We start from the raw sequence: 22,060 nt of genomic DNA, 5'->3' as shown, positions 1-22,060 counted from the left end.
CACCGCGGTGCTTTTCCTTTTATGAGTCACAGGACCGAGTTATTGTTCGTAATTTTGCCGGAAATTCCCGGAATTGAAGGAGTCTTGGTGAAGTGGAATTACAGCGTCCTTTGCTAAATAGACTACACATTTCCAAAATCCGGGAGAAGATTTTAAGAATACCATTTTAGTTCTATTCTATTATTCATTGGTTTTGAGAGAGAGAGAGAGAGAGAGAGAGAGAGAGAGAGAGAGAGAGAGAGAGAGAGAGAGAGAGAAGAATATTTATTTATCTTAAAACTGTAAATCGTATAAGTCTAAAAGCATTTATTAATATTTCAATCGCAGACGATTTTATTCTGCTTCCTGTAGTTTGCGCATACGTGTATATACATATATATATATATATATATATATATATATATATATATATATATATATATATATATATATATATATATATATATATATATATATGTGTGTGTGTGTGTGTGTGTGTGTGTGTGTGTAGAAATAATCAACACACAATCACGTGTGGAACAGAAATAAATTTCTGACTCACATCAGGATCGAACCCAGGCCTTTCAATTGAAAGACCTGGGTTGATCCTGATGAGTCAGAAATTTATATATATATATATATATATATATATATATATATATATATATATATATATATATGTATATATTATACAAGGTCAAATAAAGGCATAACCCCCTTACCGCATCTGTTATAAGGCCGGTGACGTAATTAACATATCTCGAAAGGAAAAAGTAGCATTGGCCAACATCTCTCTGAGCTAATACATTCTCTCTCTCTCTCTCTCTCTCTCTCTCTCTCTCTCTCTCTCTCTCTCTCTCTCTCTCTCTCTCTCTCTCTCTCTCTCTCTCGTTATCCAAGTCACTGACTGAACTAAGGAATTTCAACAAAAGCATGTCTATAAAAATATAGTTTATTCCACAGTCTAGGCATGGCAAATACTTTGGAATCAAAATAGAAATGAAACAGGAATTTCTACATCCGGAATTGGAAACCCCCCCGAAAAATAACCAAATAAGATATAACACAGTGCTAACAACATCCACCAAAAGTCTCTACAACATAAGAGTCAAAATAAGTCAAACACGACCGAAGTCATTATAAGTCACATTCCCCTCCATTTATTTGACCGCTATTTCAATACATCTGAGGAAACAAAGGGAAAAACAAAACTTCTAAAAATAGGCACAGAGAAAAGTAAATATGGGATATCTTACCTGTTCGTAACGCCAAATACAAATAATAAAACAGGCAAAATCAAAATTCAGGAAATCCGAAAAAAATCAAAGAGACATAGCAAAAAAAATAAATGGGGAAAAAGATATTCAAGCATGGTAAAAGTGCACGTTAAAAAAAGTTATTAAAACCCATTCAGGTTTTTGAAAAACAAAGTCTCAGCTCACCTCAGGCAGTACACAAGTCTTCCAGAAAAGTGGATCTTATCACAACAGAATCAAGATCCGAATGTCTAGTCTGTACTCAGAAAGGAAAATTCGCACTTCCTATGACACACCCGTGAGAGCGAACTCGCGAACGAACAGTCTACCAGAACTTGATGACTTCCGGTGACGTTGTCAGAACATCATCCAAAGTACGATGCCCTTTGTCTCCATGGGAAAGCGAGACTGACGACGGACCTTCGTCAGCACTGACTCGCTGAATATGTAGGCACTGTTTCCATTTACCTTTGCCCAGAATATCTCAAAGAATGCTTAACTTAAAAAAACGAAATATATAACATTATTATTCCTAACGTTTTTCAGTAGCTCAGCCACCAGTTGTGCCGCCCTCAGCACAAGAGAAGCAACGAGTTCTACTCCCCCGATTCATGCACCAGTTGAACAGCAATATATGGGGCTGGCTTCTCTTTGGCCAAGTGATTATTTGCACAACGTTTCTTTGCGCATTTGACCCCCAACACTACACACAGTATGACGACTAAGACCGCAGTCAACAACAAAATCGGTGAGAGGAGGTAGTGGTTCAGAAAGTTCAGGGGCAATTGGGCAACAGTCTGCTGGTCGACAGGACAACTGGGCAACAGCCAACTGGTAGACAGGACAACTGGGTGATAGCCAACTGGTAGACAGGACAACTGGGTGATAGCCAGCTGGTAGACAGGCCAACTGGGCGACAGCCAGCTGGTAGACAGGACAACTGGGCGATAGTCAACTGGTCGACAGAATAACAGGGTGACAGTCAACTGGTTGACAGAATAACAGGGCAACAGCCAACTGGTCGACAGGACAACTAAGCCACAGTCAACTGGTCAACAGGACTGGGCGAGACTTTTCACCATGTAAATAGTAGATTATAAAAATAATAATAATAATATTACATGGACAATGATTAAAAATTAAGCCTTTATTATATCGAGCTAAATGATGAAAACAATGATGATTTCATATGACTTGAGGACATTGCTGATTATCTGGATAAAACTTACATACTTGGACGTCCTACATGTAACAGAAGACGAGGTCATCCACCATGTACCCAGTTGAGATGTGGAAAGTGTACGAAAGAACAATGGCAGATGAAGCTATAACTAATAACGCAGTAGAAGGCTGACACAACAAATTTAACAAAATGGTAAACAAGAGGAGAGCATCAATGTTTTCACTGCTGGACGAACTATGGAAAGAACAGCATGACACTGAGGTTTCTATACTTCAGGTATTAATTTTTCCATAACAAAGTTATTTATTATTTATCACAATGTCATTTATGCGTCATATATGTAATACATGTGGTATATAAAGTATAAATTCAGGTTAACACTGGCCAACACAACATTTGGCAGAACCTAAACAAGAAGAAGGAACGAAAGAATGAAAGAATAAAGAGTGTGGTTGCACATTATCAAGAATTCAAGGCAGTGGTCAGATTTTACTCTACCTGAAGAGTGTGGGTACAATGTTGTTCCTTAGAATTGCTCCTGTCAACCATTGCCTGAGTCTTCAACTCAAGATTCCTAGCAAGGCACACATATCTCTCCTTAGCATTAGCGACCAACGATCTAACCATATCATCACAACAAGACAGAATAGAAAACAAATTGAACGCACCTCACGCTGGATAACCCAACACTGCCTCAACGGGAGACATCGCAATAGTATCATTAACCATAGTATTAATGCTATGCCGGACCTGTGCGATATACCAATCCCAATTCACATCAATATCCCTTACAGTGATTCTGAGAGCCTCAATTACTTTCCTATTGGCCCAGTCACATAACCCCTTGGCTTCTGGCTTATATGGAATAATAGTCACTTTCCGAATTCCCATAACCTCTGCAAGACACTCTAACGTCTTATTCACAAATTCTCTCCCATTATCTGTAATAAGTACCTGAGGAACCCCATAACGACAAGATACCCCTCGAAAAACGCAATTGCTACCTCCTTTGCTGTCTTATGCTTCAAAGGGAAAATCTCTTCAGACCTAGTTAATTCATCCACAATAACCAACAAATGTCTGTGGCCGTAACTAGACTCACAGAAATTGGAAAGAACGTCCATATGGACGCATTGGAAAGGTCTACTGGGGATAGGAAACAAACCCAATTTACACAAAGTAACACTTGCTGGCTTGCATGCATTGCAAACTGAACATCCCCTTGCAAAATCCTCCATTGATGTGAGCATGCTCTTCCAAAAAACTTCCCCTGTATATTGTGATACATCTTCTCAATACCCAAATGTGGACTGCCAAACCTACATTGAACAATATCCAAAACCATCTGTGTTGTATCTCCTTTATCCTCACTACTCCTCAGCTTATATTTAATTTTCCTAACTAACAAATTACCCTCTAACTCTAGACCTACAAAAGGCAACCTGAAACCCTTTGTAACCAACTCCCCTCTAAGAAACGCCTTTGCATCTGCCAAAATTTCATCCCCATCCAAACTAATCCCAGTCTATGCAATCACCAGATATATAACAAACACGAGAATCATCCAAATCGTAAAAACTCCTACTAAGGACATCAGCTACAACATTATGTTTACCTTCTATATACCTAAGCTTAGCGTCAAGATCCCTAATTGTCAAAAACCACCTAGCTCTCTTAGGAGAAAGATCAGGCTAATTAAAAAGATCCAACAACGACTTATGATCTGTAAGAACCTCAACTTTGTTGCCCAACAATAACATCTTAAAATTAATCAAACTAGACACTACCACAAACGCCTCTTTGCCACTTCCCTGCGTTTTAACCCTCCTACTGTAGAACGTGATAGGATCCAATTTACCCTCAACTTTCTGCATCAGGCAAGCGCCTGTGCCATTGTGACTAGCATCTGTCACCAACGTGAAAGGTTCTCAAAATCTGGAAACTTTAGCACAGGGGGACTCATTAAAGCCTCTTTAATTTTCTGAAAGGCCAACTGTTGCCCCTCACCCCGACACAAACCGCACGTCATCTCCCAACACATCTGTCAAAGAAGACGATAGGGTGGAAAAACCTCTTACAAACCTACGGAAAAATCCCGCCATGCCCAAGAAAGAATGACTCTGCTTCTTACTTTTAGGAGTAGGAAAATCCAAGATCGCCCTAACCTTGTCCCCATTTAACCTGACACCATCCTTAGAAATAACATGACCCAAATATATACTATCTGCTTCTTCAAGAAATCACACTTGGTTAATTTAATTTTCAAACCCGCTAACCTAAGCGTACTAAGAACCTCCCTAAGTACCTCTAAATGTCCCTCTACAGAATCAGTGGTGGTCAAGATATTATCCATATAAACATGAATTGACTTCCCTAACAGTCCATGCAAAACTGTATTTACTAATCTCGTAAAAGTCATAGGGCTACCAGACAAACCAAATGGCATCCGTGTAAACTCATAATGTCCTTTCGGTAAAAAAAAAAAGCAGTATACTTGCGACTCTCCTCACTAAGAGGAACCTGCAAAAACCCCTGCGTCAGATCAGTTGAAGAGTAAACACTTTTACCCCCTATTTCCACAAACAAATCCGGCAAACACTTGACAGGATAGCGGTTCGGGATCAACTTATCATTCAACTTATGAAATCCACACACACACACATGTACGGAGCCATCCTTCTTAGGTGCTGCTAACAATGGAAAATTAAAGGGTGAGGAACTGGGCCTAATTATACCCTCCTCTTCCCACTTATTGGCCTCTTGCTCTACCCGTTCCCTAATTTTAAAAGCAATCCTATATGAAGGGACAAAAATAGGCTTTGTCTTATCCTCCAAATGAGCTTGTGTTCTAACACATCAGTTAACCCCAACTTATCCCCTTTAAGAGCAACAATATCTGCAAACTCAGCCAGAACATCTTCCACCCCCTCTATATATTCTTTATAATCAGAATTAGGTAAATGATCTCTAAAAACCTGTCTCCTAACCTGTAATTCTGCCCTGGAAATTCAATGTTATCCCCTACAATAGCATCCGAATTATTTTCATCAACCCAATCTTCAGAATCTACCACATACGTATCCTTCTGATATCTCCAAACTGAATCGTTACAGTTTAGTTATTCTACCCAAGTAGCCCCTGTATTGGACACATTGCTTATAGAAACCATACTCACTACACCCTTAAGCTTCTCGCTACCCTCACTCACACACACACACACACACCTGTCTGGGCATTTTCACGTCTTTCACTCGGACTTTCACCAGGGCAACCATACTTGGGCCAAAACCACATCTTCTGATAAAATACCTTTATAACACTTCTTCCTCTAAGAAACATATTCAGTATCAACCCGTAAACCGTTATCAACGCCTGATCCCTTATAATGATCCCCTTTAATCTCATCAATTTCCTTGTACGGGATAAAAACCCCAGGTGCCCCAACAATTATACCACCTATCCCTGTATGAACTGAGATTCTGTTTTGCCGGTATGCTGGATGACCCAGTAATAACACATTGCCCAAAGTAGCCAAAAATGGCTCTATAAAAACTTTACTTACCAAGGACAACCAAACATCCGTGCAACCCAAAAAACTCAACCTATTTGCTTGAACATCACACACTGTCTCTTCAGTAGGCCTCGAACAGCAATCGGAAAACATCAATCGATATAAATCATAATTCATCAGATCAATGGATGCACCAGCATCAATAAATACCAAGACATTGACACCATGCACAGACTCTTTCACAATTGGCTTTGGCTCTAAGGGCTCAGCCAGAAATCCTATATGATGGGACACACCCATCACCTTTTCCCCTTTTGTTGTTCAGCCCTCCAAAAATTCTGCCAGTCCCTAGATACTCTCGAGAAACCCCCCTCAAGGAGTTCTTTTATTAGAGATGCCAGAACCCTGAGGCACACTCCTAAACTCACCCTGTTTAAGAACTGGACAAAACCGCCAACTGTGCTCTGAAATCTTACAGACACCACAATATTTCACCTTGAACAACTTTTTGGTGTGACCCTGCCTATTACGGCAATGGACCTGCGACATTGAGCCCCTACTATGCTCTGTCTTGGCACACAACCTTGTAGAAGGGAAACTAGAATCACCCTGTGGCTGGTGCATTGGAATAGCTCTGGAAGCCTTCAGCACCCCAGTTTTGAAAGTGCTATCCACAGCAGGACATTTCGATAAGTGTTTGCGAATCTGCAAGAAAAGCAAGGCTTAATCAGACCCCTTTTCTATCCTTTCCTCAAAACTATCTACTATAGCATCAGGAACATCATTAAGCATCCACGCAAATTGAAGCAATATCTCTAGGTTATCCACAGAAACAACACCACCTTTTACCCACTAGACACTCAATTTCTTCGAAAAATCTCTCACAGCATCTGGCGCTAAATCTAACCAAAGAATCTTGACCCTTGCGAATCTTGAAGAGCAACCTAAGGTCTTGAACTGCATCTCCAGCTTCAGCTGTCCCATATGCTGACCTCAGAAACTTCTTGAGATCGTCCCATGTCTAACAATTTCTAAATTGATGACTCCATCAGTGTTGTCCGATATCCCCCCTACCTAAACTGAGGAATCCTTTTGCTTCATTCAAAGTCTCTACCCCATCCGTAATTTTCTTGGCAACTAGGTAATTCGACACCCCCTTGATAGAAATTTTGAGGGGTACCTTAAGAACCCCATAAACCAACCCTGGAAATGGCTGAACCCCGGAAGCAACGAATGTGAATTTGTGTAGTAACGTCACCTTATACTTATCTTCGCCACCCTCTGCCATATTGTCGGAACTGATAAAACTCCAGGTCCCAACAACACAACACGATCTCCACTTCATGAGTTAACAGAAATTCCAAAAGAAAATGTTCGTGAAGACAAATGGGAAATTCTCCGAAGGAGAGAGAAAAAGAGAATGAGAAAGAAAAAAATAGAAAATCATAAGGAATGCTTACCCAATAGCATAAGAAATATTTATTCCCAATAACCCAACAACCATCAAGCAATTATCAACACAATAACCCAAGTTCCCCAGAATAATCAAAATAATAAAAAACAAGGTATTCCGTAATCCCCAACTAGTTCCTAATCGCCAATGCAAACTGCCGATTGAGAAAATACACAAGTCACGCTCAATCTAACTACCCCAGTCTACCCCAACTTACATAGAAAAAGGGCTTTAGAGAGAATGGGAAGGGATGCTCCACCCAACTAACTACATCACGAGTACCCTGAGTATAGCAAAACACGGGCTTACTGTTTACGCAACCAGAAAGAAAATCACTTGTTTGCCCTTGAACTGGCTTATTCCCTTCCACGTCGCTAAATAATAAACCAACATAAAGAGAACACTCACGTGAAAATATCCCCCCTTCATCTTCAAAACCCTCTGTGCTGCAAAAATACCTGGAAACAATTCCCCAATCTGAAAAGGAAACACACTCCAATGCTCCCACGACCCACAAACACACACCTCATGTCACATGAAACCCTTAGCTACTGACCATGAATCATCTGACTCTCTCCCAGCCGAACGGAAAAAGCCTAGGTCAGCACAAGTGCTACCACTCTAACTTCTCAAAGGTTCTTGGAACACGCCCTATTACGGCCTAATGTCCCTGTTACCAGTCCCTTCAGAAGCTGTCAAAGGTCTTAAGGTCAGCTTCCAACACTATTATACAAGGTCAAATAAAGTCATAACCTCTTACCGCATCTGTTATAAGGTCGGTGACGTGATTAACTTATATCTTGAATGGAAATCATGGTAACATTGGTCAGCGTCTCTCTGAGCTAGTACATTCTCTCTCTCTCTCTCTCTCGTTATCCAAGTCACTGACCGAACTAAGGAATTTCAACAAAACCATGTCTACAGAAATATAGCTTATTCCACAGTCTAACATGGCAAATAGTTTGGAATCAAAATAGAAATGAAATGGGAATTTCTACATCTCAGAATTGGAAACTAAAAAAAATAACCAAGTAAGCTATAACATAGTGCTAACAACTTCCACCAAAAGAGTCTCTACAATATAGGAGTCAAAATGAGTCAAACATGACCGAAGTCATTACAAATCACATTCCTCCCCATTTATTGGACCAGTATTTCAATACATCTGAGAAAACAAAGGGAAAAACAAGTTTTAAAAATGGGCATAGAGAAAAATAAATGTGGGATATCTCCCAGGTTGCTAACCCCAAACACACATAATAAAACAGGAAAATAACAAAACAGGCAAAATCAAAATTCAGGAAATCCAATAAAAATCAAAGAGACATAGCAAACAAAAATAAATGGGGAAAAAGATATTCAAGCATGGTAACAGTGCATGTTAAACAAAGTTATTAAAACCCATTCAGTTTTTTGAAAAACAAAGTCTCAGCTCACCTCACAGGCAGTACACAAGTCTTCCAGCAAAGTGGATCTTATCACAGTGAAATCAAGATCCGAATGTCTAGCCTGTACTCAGAATGGAAAATTCACACTTCCTATGACAGGCCTGTGAGAGCAAACTCGCGAACAAACAGTCCACCAGAACTTGACGACTTCTGGTGATACGGCCTGAACATCACCCAAGGTACAATGCCCTTTGTCTCCATGGGAAAGCAAGACTGACGATGGGCCTTCTTCAGCACTGACTCACTGAATACATAAGCACTGTTTCCATTTATCTTTGCCTAGAATGTCTCAAAGAATGCTTAGCTTAAAACAAAACGAAATATATAACATTATTATTCCTAATGTTTTTCATATATATATATATATATATATATATATATATATATATATATATATATATATATATATATATATATATATATATATATATATATATCTATATATATATATATATATATATATATATATATATATATATATATATATATATATATATATATATATATATATATATATATATATATATATATATATATATATATATATATATATATATATATATATATACATATATATATATATGTACATGTATAAATGAATCACAAAGATATGGAACATGATGAATACATAAATAAAGGTAAATGCCACAAGGAAAAATGAAACAACGGAGTCGTTGCTAGGCCTTTCGACACAACAGTCCTTTATTGGCAGGACCATTGTGTTGAAAGGTCTAGCAACCACTCTGTTGTTTCATTTTTTCCTTCGTGGCATTTGCCTTTATATATATATATATATATATATATATATATATATATATATATATATATATATATATATATATATATATATATATATATATATATATATATATATATATATATATACATATATATATATATATACATATATATATATATATATATATATATATATATATATATATATATATATATACATATATATATATGCGTATATTTATGATGTCTGTTAACTCGCTCGCTCAGCAGATTCAGATTTAACCATACCTTTCGCATACATATCGGTCATAGGGTGTGCTTCTTTTAAACTCTCTCTCTCTCTCTCTCTCTCTCTCTCTCTCTCTCTCTCTCTCTCTCTCTCTCTCAAAAAGTTAATTGTTTCTCATACAGCATTACCTTCACTGTGAATGATGTTTTGAAACTAATTTCATAAAGGTTCTGAGAATTTAAGGAACTTTAACTTCATCTCTCTCTCTCTCTCTCTCTCTCTCTCTCTCTCTCTCTCTCTCTCTCTCTCTCTCTGGCACTGTAATACCTGGTCCAATAATTGCACTTATATTGCAGATTAAGAGCGGGATAAACTGCAACGTTGCAGGTCTTTTAGTTGGATATTGTTCGGATTAGCTGGAGGAGTTTTCAGATTTTGGAGGGGAATTCCAGCAAGTTTTTCAAATCTAGATAGAATAGTTAATACACACACTCACACACACACACACAAATACACACACAAAACCACCAGAGAATTTTAGCTCAGGCTTGAAAACATCAGGAGATTTTCGTAGGAAAGTATGTAGATCTGTAGACTTGCACACTGCTCTACAAAACACTCTAGAGCCACCCCTCCCAGAAAAAGGTATACGGATAAAAAAAAAAAAACATTACATTTGGCATTCTGCTAAGTACCAGTGACGTTATTCCTGTTCCGCTTATAAGGTACCTTATGAACTAATCGCTATATACCGATTTCCGTTCTTAGTTCACCAGGATCACGATAGGTTTTTGTTTTAGGAAGCGGGTCCAAATAGCTTCGTTGTCGAGGATTCATGACTTTAGACAGAGAGGAGAGGTTAACCATAACTTAGCCACAGTTAACGGTAAGGAGAGTGCCTCTACAACTGTACATTCCGATAAAGCTTTAAATGTGCATAAAGCTCCCTTTGCTGTGGAAGTTTCCCGCACATTGACTTCATCCACGAGTCAGTATTTCAATTATAAATGCAGCAATGATCTATTATGTTTTTCTCACGCTTCACTTTATACACACACATATACATATATATATATATATATATATATATATATATATATATATATATATATATATATATATGTATATATATATATATATATATATATATATATATATATATATATATATATATATATATATATATATGAAGTCACCAGTTTTATTTTGAGACTGACGTAAATATTTCGCATTTACCGCACCTCAACAATTACTGCTAATAAGATGTGAACTATAAACGGTATCCTGTCTTATATGAAATGTGGTATTACTGATATATTTTAGAGACATAAAGTCCAGTATTCGTTGTGCAGCTGACTGAGTAAAATCTTTCCGTACCAAAAAAAAAAAAAAATTATTGACGAGTCACAGGACGCTTGCTACCAATAGCGGACGTAAACACGACGTTAAATATTACTGCAAATGCATTATGGAGCTGCGTGACCGAATGAGAAATGAAATCGATAAAAAGACTTTTATTTTCTCCCAGTAGTAGATTGGGTCATGATTTGAATGATAAACCGTGATTTATATGAGGATTACCAATTGACACCATGCCTGAATACAGTTAAATCAGTTCATGGGGAGGGTTGCTAAATGTGTTAAATATACAGTATATAGTTTGGCAAAACATGCAAACATACAAATAACAACTACATAACAAAGAATACTGCGCTGGCCATATATTTTTTGTTTGTGTATATATTCGGTACATTACCGTACAAGAACTCGACTATAGATACTGTTACAGGTTGCAAGAGTAATAATATAAAAAATCTTAATTAATAACAATATTAATAATATAATTAAAAATTTTGAGGATTGTAATAGCTATTAGCTTTTAAAAGGATAGAGATGTAAAATCAAAATACACTTAGATTTTAGTAAGAAAATTGAGAATTCCAATAGAAAAAAAATAATTGTTTGGTCATGCAGTATAGTATGTAAATGTATTAGAAGCATACTGATAAGCGTACAGTGTAATTGGTACAGTCAGTTAGGGAACATAAAATACTTAGTTTAGATAGAAATACGAAAATTGAGTTTCTATAAGATATATTGTGTAGGCTGGCTAATTTTTTTTAGGTAATAATCGTTGGCATTTTTCCATTAAAGAGACAATCTCTCTCTTTCAAAATGAAATTCTTCAACGCTAGCAATTTGATTCCCCTCCCCCAGTATTATCGATATATACGTAAGATTAGCTCTCTCTCTCTCTCTCTCTCTCTCTCTCTCTCTCTCTCTCTCTCTCTCTCTCTCTTAAGATTCTCCCTCAACATATCACAGTTTCATTCTTATCCGTATATACGTATATGTATGATCTCTCTCTCTCTCTCTCTCTCTCTCTCTCTCTCTCTCTCTCTCTCTCTCTCTCTCTCTCTCTCTCTCTCAAGATTCCTCAACGTCTGCAGTTCCATCTATTCTTATCCGCTCATAAGAATCTCTCTCTCTCTCTCTCTCTCTCTCTCTCTCTCTCTCTCTCTCTCTCTCTCTCTCTCTCTCAAGATTACTCAACGTATGCAGTTCTATCCGTTCTTATCCGCTCATAAGAATCTCTCTCTCTCTCTCTCTCTCTCTCTCTCTCTCTCTCTCTCTCTCTCAAGATTACTCAACGTTTGCAGTTCCATCTATTCTTATCCGCTCATAAGAATCTCTCTCTCTCTCTCTCTCTCTCTCTCTCTCTCTCTCTCTCTCTCTCTCTCAAGATTACTCAACGTATGCAGTTCTATCCATTCTTATCCGCTCTTAAGAATCTCTCTCTCTCTCTCTCTCTCTCTCTCTCTCTCTCTCTCTCTCTCTCTCTCTCTCTCTCAAGACTACTCAACGTTTGCAGTTCCATCCATTCTTATCCGCTCATAAGAATCTCTCTCTCTCTCTCTCTCTCTCTCTCTCTCTCTCTGTCGTTCTTCGACAGACCGATCGATACAACCAGCATTCAATTTTCATTCTGGCGCAGACCTCATGCTATCAGTCAACCTTCCTCTCCTTTTGTTTGTCCTGGATCAGAGTCGCAGAAAAGAAGAGAGCAAACAAAACTAACAATATTCATGTCTCGTATTAATGCACTTTCATGTTTGTCAGATTTACCCTCAAGTACAGATTACCCATAATGCAACATTGATGAGTTTGCATCAGGTGAATGTTTGCCGTCCATTCCCCGATCGTGGACGGGAAACGAACACGTTCGGTACAGAGTCAATACGTTTCTTGTTTGTCCAGAGTTACTTTCCTGTGAAGTAACCGATCAAAGCGATTTTCTACGCGTGTGGGGAAACTAAATCTCCTTTATCAAAGCGGCGCCTGACGAGAAAAGGTAAAACGCAAAGAAAAACGGGGAAGGAAAAAGGTCAAGGGAAAATAAAAATGGTAGTTGGCGTTCACCCGATGGGCGTGCGAAAGAAAAAATATGATTAAGCACAGTCAAACCATTTACGGCCTTGCACGTTTTTTTAATGACCAATTAAAGCAGCTCAGGTGAGCAGCACAGGTAATCCACCTTCTCAGAAAACCTTCCTAACTCCTACCTACAAGAGAAAGAGAGAAAGCAGGGAGAAAGAAGGAAAAGAAACTGGTGCGTATGGGAGACAGAGAAAGGAGAAAATACTAGATGAAGTGAATTTTCAAAGTCAAAAACGAAATAAAAGATGTTAGTAAACCAAATGACTGAGTGTACTCGTTTGTTCGAATTAAATGGCAGTTCAATTGTGAGGGTGCGTGAGCCTGAGAGAGAGAGAGAGAGAGAGAGAGAGAGAGAGAGAGAGAGAGAGAGAGAGAGAGGGGGGGAGGAAAAGGAATTACGTCCATGTATTTTCGGTGAGAGAGAGAGAAAGAGAGAGAGAGAGAGAGAGTCCGCGCGCGAGCGAGCGCATTTGGGGTTTGGAAATGGCATCTTAGGAGTTCAAAAGAACTCTGAGAAATCTCTCACTGAGATGTAAGTAAGTGCAAGTCAATCACAAACAGATATGAAATTCGTGCGAGTCGAGAAAGCTTAAGGATTTGACTTTAGGCTTCTGGCTGCATTTTATCAAATCAGAAATATCATGAAGAAAAAGGAATGTCGAATAAAATGGAGCTGGTCTGATACAAGAAATGCCTTATGTATACACACACACACACACACACATACATATATATATATATATATATATATATATATATATATATATATATATATATATATATATATATATATATATATATATATATATATATATATATATATATTCATTTATGAATATATACATACGTACCTACATTCATATATCCACGTACACCGTGCAGGATAAATGGAGTGTGCTTTTTCTGAATGGGTAATAGGAACCTAATAGCAAGCCTCTTTTTGTGGAACGTAAATTGATGTAAATTCTTTTTTTTTTTTTTTTTGGGGCTTAACCACATCAGGGCTAACGTTTTATTGGTGATATATATATATATATATATATATATATATATATATATATATATATATATATATATATATATATATATATATATATATATATATATATATATATATATATATATATATATATATATATATATATATATATATATATATATATATATATACATATATATATATATATATATATGTTGTCTGTTATTCGGCGTTACTCAGAGGTATTCAGCAATGTGGTTTTGTTTCCCAGAACGACGGTCGATGCTCGTTTTGGAAAGGGAGCGGCTAGCCGAGTCTCGATGTCTACAAGTACACAAAATATAATTGGTTTCTCAAGTGACTCACATCTCGCGTAATTTCTAGAACTGTATTTGTTCTTTAACTGACCTACATTTATTTTAATTTCTATAACCGTAATTGGTCTTTCATCTGACTCACAATTTGTGTAATTTTAAAAATGTAATTGGTCTTTCAACTGACTCCCAGTTCGTGCAACTCCTATTACCGTAATTGGTCTTCCAGTTGGCCCACTTCGTGTAATTTACTGAACCGTAATTGATCTTTCAACTGGCCCACATTTCGGGTAATTTCTAGAACAGCCCTTGGTCTTTCAACCGGTTGTCAGTTCATGTAATTTCTAGAACCGTAATTGGTCTTTCAACTAGCTCACATATCCCCGCAATTTCTACAACAGCCATATGTCTTTCAACCGACTACCAGTTCATGTAATTTCTAGAACTGCAATTGATCTTTCAACTGACTCAAATTCGCATAATTTCTTGAACTGCAGATGAAGAGAGTTACGTTGCTGGTTTGCTCCATAAATAAATATTTAAATATCTATGCATCAGTGTAGATGTGAAATAAATTGTGTTAGGATACTGGTAACATCATCACGAGCATACGTTTCAGCTTGGCTTCTCTTCGTAGCTGTTCCTTACGGTTAATATTTCTGCCTAATGGTAGTTCGAAAGCTTTTCCATGTAATTTTTGGGAGATGTAACATCATGGGGTTCCGATTGCTTGTTTTTGGTCTTTAATTCAAGTTCAGTTCTCTAGTAGATAGTGACTGCATCAGCCTAAAAATGCGTGAGCAGTTCTCTGAACACACACACACACACACACACACACACACACATATATATATATATATATATATATATATATATATATATATATATATATATATATACATATATATATATGTATGTATATATATATATATATATATATATATATATATATATATATATATATGTGTGTGTGTGTGTGTGTGTGTATATATGTATATGTATATATATATATATATATATATATATATATATATATATATATATATATATATATATATATATATATATATATATATATGTGTGTGTGTGTGTGTGTGTGTGTTTGTATGCAAGCATGTATGCATATTTCTCTGTAAGAGATTAAGTATGCAGATGACCACATGGGAAAAATGAATCACCTTGTTGAGCTTAGTAGTGAAGGGAGACTGAAATTATAAAAAAGACAGTAAAAGGAATAAAGGATGTAATCCCTCACCCCACCCCGCCCACCCCAAAAAAAAAGACCTACGCCATATGAAGGGCGAAAACATAAATGCAGAAAATTCCACGTTACAATGGTAGAGAGGAAAACCATCCACTGACATGGGCCATCGTGTACTGCAGTGAATTTAGTGAAAATAGCCCTAACTACAGGAGTCACTGATTATTCCTGAAAATTTGACGGTGTAGTAGTACTTTGTCAAGGAAAAACTCGATTTTTTATCATTCTTAATTATTTTACCAATACTTTAACTTTGTAATCTTCTTTAATCAGTTAACAATTTGATGATTGCGCATCCAATATCTAACATTAGTGAACAATTACTGATATTTTATCGCACTTCCTCCGTTACTTAATTTCACCAACATAAATCCGAGTCATTTGGAAAAATTTCAATTTGTATATTGTTACCCGAGAAACTTTCCTTCAAATGTGTTATACCTGATGAGGTGAAGTTTATGGCCCAATAAAGCATGTCTCTTCATAGCTGTAAATTTACCCAGTTTCTTTTTCCTTTCTTTTTTTTTTTTGCATTGTAAACATTCCAGAGAGAAAATCCAGCTGGAATATTTGTGGTGTGGTTTCTAAACGACGAAGCTCTCCGCCCAGCAGGGTCCGGGTTCCATATATACAATTATTCTTCTCCCGTTTTCGGATTTTAGAGATAAAGTTTTCCCGTTCGAAAATTATAATCAGGAGAGAAAACCACTCATATTTCCAGAAGTTAGAAACGCGAATTTTGAAGCAGCACACTAATGATGACGGGATGAATTTATTTGATATATTTCTTTACACAACGAAAAGAAAAGGGAATGTTGGGTGCATTTCGTTCTTTGAAGGAGTGGGAAAATCAGGTGATACGACCCAGGTCTCGAAAATTTACCCTCGAAATTTTACAGAAAAGTCATTAGACCAAACAATTTTAAAATGGTAATGATAATAAAACTCTTTACAGTCACACATCCTCGAGAGTACCTAAGAAAAGGAAAGAGAGAGAGAGAGAGAGAGAGAGAGAGAGAGAGAGAGAGAGAGAGAGAGAGAGAGAAATAATTCCCGAGATATTACATTTGCACATGACAATGCTTTCGGTATTCTAAAATTTTTACTCTCACCCGGGAGGGTCCGAGCGTGTCAGGGGACGGGCGAGGAAGGATTGTTTACTGCCACCTTGCAGACGACGCTCCCCGCGGCGCGCAATCAAAAAGGGGAACATCCTTGGCCAGTAAATCCGTAGCAATCATCATTGCAGACTGCGGAACGCCAGCCCGAATGGGCTGCGAGAGAGAATTGTGCATACACTAAACCACTGATGTAAAGAGGCCCGGATGTCAACATGCTGGAAGTTTAAAGGGTACGATGAGGTAGAGAAGCAGGGAAGAGGAAAAGGGGACTTTGAGGCTGAGGTGGGAAGAAGAGGAAGAACAGTAGGAGCAGAAGGTAGGGAAGGATTCCTTTTAAGGATGACTTGTGGTACAGTGACACTAGGAGATAATATTTTGTATTGAAGTGAGGAAGGTAAAAGGAAAGTAAGTACGGACGTGAAATCCGAATACCGAAGGGTCATTTAGTTGTTAATGTAAAACGTGAAGTTCGTATGTGATATATATATATATATATATATATATATATATATATATATATATATATATATATATATATATATATATATATATATTTAGGAGCTGGGGATTTGGTACGATACATGTACACATTCGTTACCGGGGTCTAAGCGATGTCAGACAGGGCAGCCGATCGAGGCTACGGCCTACCCTAACGCCAAATCAAAGTCCTTCAAAAGAAGGCATCATTGCTTACCCCATATAAAAATGGGAAAAAGCAAATTAAAAACGAAGAAGATATATATATATATATATATATATATATATATATATATATATATATATATATATATATATATATATATTTAATTTAATTTAATCACACTTTATACGTTATTTTCTATATGTCAAACACCACAGGGAATGTGTGTGTGATAGTTTATCATTAACTGTGCATGTGGCATTTTTATACTTTCAGATATCAAGCCACAGATAACCTATTGACATCCATACCAGAATCCGAACCTTCATTTTTCTAAGATATGTTGGGGCTCCTCGACAATAAAAACCATGAACCCTTTCCAACATAGGCCCAACAAAGATCTCCTCAGTTACTGTAGATTCGACGTCTATAATTCCCTTTGCAGTTGAGAGTAAACGTCCTTTCACTTAAGGTTACATTCTTCATACTGTTACAGGGGTAAATTTTTTGCGTGTCGTACGGTTGAGGAAGAATTCTTTTTCATGGTATGAAGAGTGGGCGAAGGGACGAAACGTCTCAGGAAGGATTTAAGCCCATGAAGGAAAATTAAGTTAACTGCACTCTGTTGCTCTGTGAATCTCCATTCTTTTAGAATAACCTCTTCCGAATATAAGAAACGTATAGTTTTTCCTTTTGCTTAATTGTAATCTCTCTAAAACCTTGTCCCCAGGCTAAAAGAGACACTGATGGACATCAGTTAAGCCATTCAGATTGGAAAATATGACGCCGTTGGCCTAACATGCATATTCTGCCCTGCAGCTTTAAGATATGTCAGCTGGTGACAGAAGAAGCCCTGTCGACGATAGAGTGAAACTGGAATTATAATTTAGAAGTGTATGTAGGAAAAACGCGGATAAAATTACTCGATCTGATTGTGACATCTAGCGTCGCAAAGAGTGTGGTCACTGACCTTAGTCTTTGCAGGAGAGATGTTGAAACTCCCTCTTCTATATCCTTGAGAGTTTCATTATTTTTGATGAAGATACTCTTATGACTTGACTCATCAAGAAGATGCACAGGATGGGGAATCGTTTTTTTTTTTCTTCTTGCACTGCCTGAAGTTGCAATATGCAGCATTCCTCATCTGATGCAGAAACTGAGAAAAACGAGTTCCAAAAAAACATATTAATTTTTTAGACCTTTTCAGAAACATGATTGCAGGAGACTTACAGGAGTTTCGTTGCTTTTAGTATCTTCACTCTTTGATCATAAGGAATTTTTTATTAAGATTAGTGCTTACATATATATATATATATATATATATATATATATATATATATATATATATATATATATATATATATATATATATATATATATATATATATATATATATATATATATATATATACACATATATACATATATACATATATATATATATATATATATATATATATATATATATATATATATATATATATATATATATATATATATAGTTCCTCGTTGGGTGAGTGGGTTCCGTTCTCAGCTAGCACTCTGCTGGCCGCGAGTTCGAATCTCCGACCGACCAATGATGAAGAAGAGGAACTTATTTCTGGTGATAGGAATTCATTTCTCGCAATAATGTGGTTCGGATTCCACAATAAGCTGTAGGTCCCGTTGCTAGGTAACCAACTAGTTCTTAGCCACGTAAAATAGATCTAATCCTTCGGGGCAGTCCTAGGAGACCTGTTAATCAGCTCAGTGGTCTGGTTAAACTAAGGTATACTTGACTTTGTTGTGTATGTATGTATGTAAATATATATATATATATATATATATATATATATATATATATATATATATATATATATATATATATATATATACAAGATGACATGTCTCGTCACTTGATTGTATATATATGCATCATAACTAACCTCCACATGAGTAAATATTTTCGTGAATACATAGCAATGCATATGCTCGTCTGATTATGTTTTTTTATGGGTGAGATACTACTATAAAAAAAAAAAGATTCTAGGCACTGCTTAAACCATATACCACATTTTCTGCCAACTGTACCTCGTGAACAGTAAAACTTGGAGGAAATTTATTAAGAAAATGATCTCTCAATACCGTGAGAGACGCCAAGTCTCCGATACCCATTCCATCGGCGAGACGCTTTCTTTAAAAACGAAGCAATCATAAAAATCTTCATTTTTCAAAGGAGAGATATTATCTGGTGATAGCCTCCTTCGCCTCTAATAAATTGGATGCAGTTGGCCGAAAACATTTCGGTCCAGGGCGAGTGTTCCTTACATGCATGTATGTATGTATATGTGTATGGATACATGTATGTATGTATATATATATATGTATATATATATATATATATATATATATATATATATATATATATATATATATATATATGTATATATATGCATATATATATATATAAGTATATATAATTTACATAAGTAAATATAAATATATATATATATATATATATATATATATGTATATATATATGTATATATATGCATATATATATAAGTATATATAATTTACATAAGTAAATATAAATATATATATATATATATATATATATACATATATATATATATATATACTGTATATTTACGTATATACGTATATATATACATATTGTATATACATTATTCACAAATATTGAGCCACGAAAATCATTTCATATCGATTTCCCTTTACTTTGCGGATAACAGAACCACTTAACCATTACAATTCCCCGTACGTGTAAGTTATTCTGAAGGTACCGTGAATTCAATATCAAATGATATTTGTGGCTTAATTTGTGAATATAAAAAGGTTGCGCGTGTTTAAATGACAAAATATATATACCCTGTGTATTCACACACACACGCATTTACACACACACACACACACACACACACACACACACACACACATATATATATATATATATATATATATATATATATATATATATATATATATATATATATATATATATATATATATATATATTCATAAATTTGAAATCACCTGAAACATCTTTATTTTTTAAGGCATATTCAAACTTACTAATAAATTGTGGTAGAGATTAGAAATACAGATGCCAGGGTAACAGAACAGAGAAAAAAAAAAATATTCTCATCTGACAGGTATCACGACCTTATTCCGGACAGAGGTCAGTGACCCCGCAGAGGTAAAAACTGGCCTAAATGGACATTTTGTTTCGTGCGTTTATATGACGATATAAATACGCTGAAGTTTTCATTTCCTTTAAATAGTGCTTTTCATTTTTATGTTGGAATTATTTTTCATTGTCTATGGTATTTTTACTAAATTATTTGTGGGTATTTAGATCACACAAAAGTTGGGTAGTTTTTCCTACACAGCCCCTATTTTTTAGAACTGCTAATGCGCTAGATTATTCAGTTGTCGTTATGTGTGTTTTTACCACATTTCAGTTCAGTAATGGCTGCCGTGAATCTTTTTTGGGAAATGTGGAGTGTCTGTGTTAGAGTTCATCCACTCTGCGGTAAAATATGCCTGATACACAGACGTCGGTAACTTATCTCACAAACATCACAAACGGGTTGAATAGTAGTTAATGACATTATGGTGGGTCTAACCAGTGCTTAATGCAATTTCTTAGGTTCGTTGTTCAGTCATGGTCGTTGACTTATTTTCAACATGTTTGTGATAAATAAGGGATGACTTGCTGAGGTGTGTTTGTGACACGTTTTACCATAGTAAATAACACATTAAGAGCGGCAGAAAAAACGCTATGATAATAACAACAGAGAAACTTGCTCGTACCGCCTTATAAAAAATCATTTCAAGGATATTCATCATATCCTTAAGAACTTTTAGTTAATGCGGTACATAAGTGCAATAACGCAACAAAAAAAAAGCATTAATAAAGAACTCTACCGACAATACTGAAGGACGTGTATATCATATCCCATACAATTCGCGAGACCATTTTTACACCATACAAAGTGAAAGGTCATTGAAAAGAGAATACAACAGCATGAAGAGTGTATAATACAGCCACAGGCGAACAATCTGCAAATTTCGTTCGAGTTACGGAAAACAATCTTGCCATCAACTGGGTAGGTGCTAACAAGATAGTTTATTCTCTTGATATAGAAATGAATCGGTATATGACAGAAATGTAAGGAGATGATTATATGCCAAGGAATGTGTAGATTTAATCCATTTATTCCAAGAGAAACAGTTAATATACCCAATACAGGTTCCCGGGAGTTGGAATTTAGTAGAAGACTCAAAAGGCCCAGTGAAACAAATGCTCAATCAGAAAAAATTTGGAAACTGAGTATAATGAAATTGCTCAAGAAAATAAGATTATACACAAGTCTAGTGTTTCTTTGTTGTTATACGCACATGAATATGATAATAAATGTATATCTAAGAGGTTCTGTTGATTAGAGAATAACGCTTCAAGAAGAATATTAGGAGTCGGGTGGCAGGGCAGAGTGAGAAATGATGCCAT

At 36.1% G+C, this 22,060-nt stretch overlaps 1 protein-coding gene across 3 annotated transcripts in view; it reads right to left on the bottom strand.

The window, feature by feature from the left end:
• LOC136828689 (uncharacterized) overlaps window positions 1-22,060 on the bottom strand; it is a 486,022-nt gene that overhangs the window by 336,816 nt on the left and 127,146 nt on the right. The window contains exon 1 of one of the 3 annotated variants that reach the window (XM_067086815.1): window positions 7,791-7,927. The exons of the other annotated variants lie outside the window; for them this stretch is intronic. The gene's annotated coding sequence lies outside the window, so the exon portion shown is untranslated. Of the gene's footprint in view, window positions 1-7,790; window positions 7,928-22,060 lie in introns of those variants that run through there. 3 annotated transcript variants of the gene reach the window in all.

Source organism: Macrobrachium rosenbergii, chromosome 43 (assembly GCF_040412425.1).
Source record: "Macrobrachium rosenbergii isolate ZJJX-2024 chromosome 43, ASM4041242v1, whole genome shotgun sequence".
NCBI classification, from domain to species: domain Eukaryota; kingdom Metazoa; phylum Arthropoda; class Malacostraca; order Decapoda; family Palaemonidae; genus Macrobrachium; species Macrobrachium rosenbergii.
This window is presented reverse-complemented; position numbering and strand designations above follow the sequence as displayed.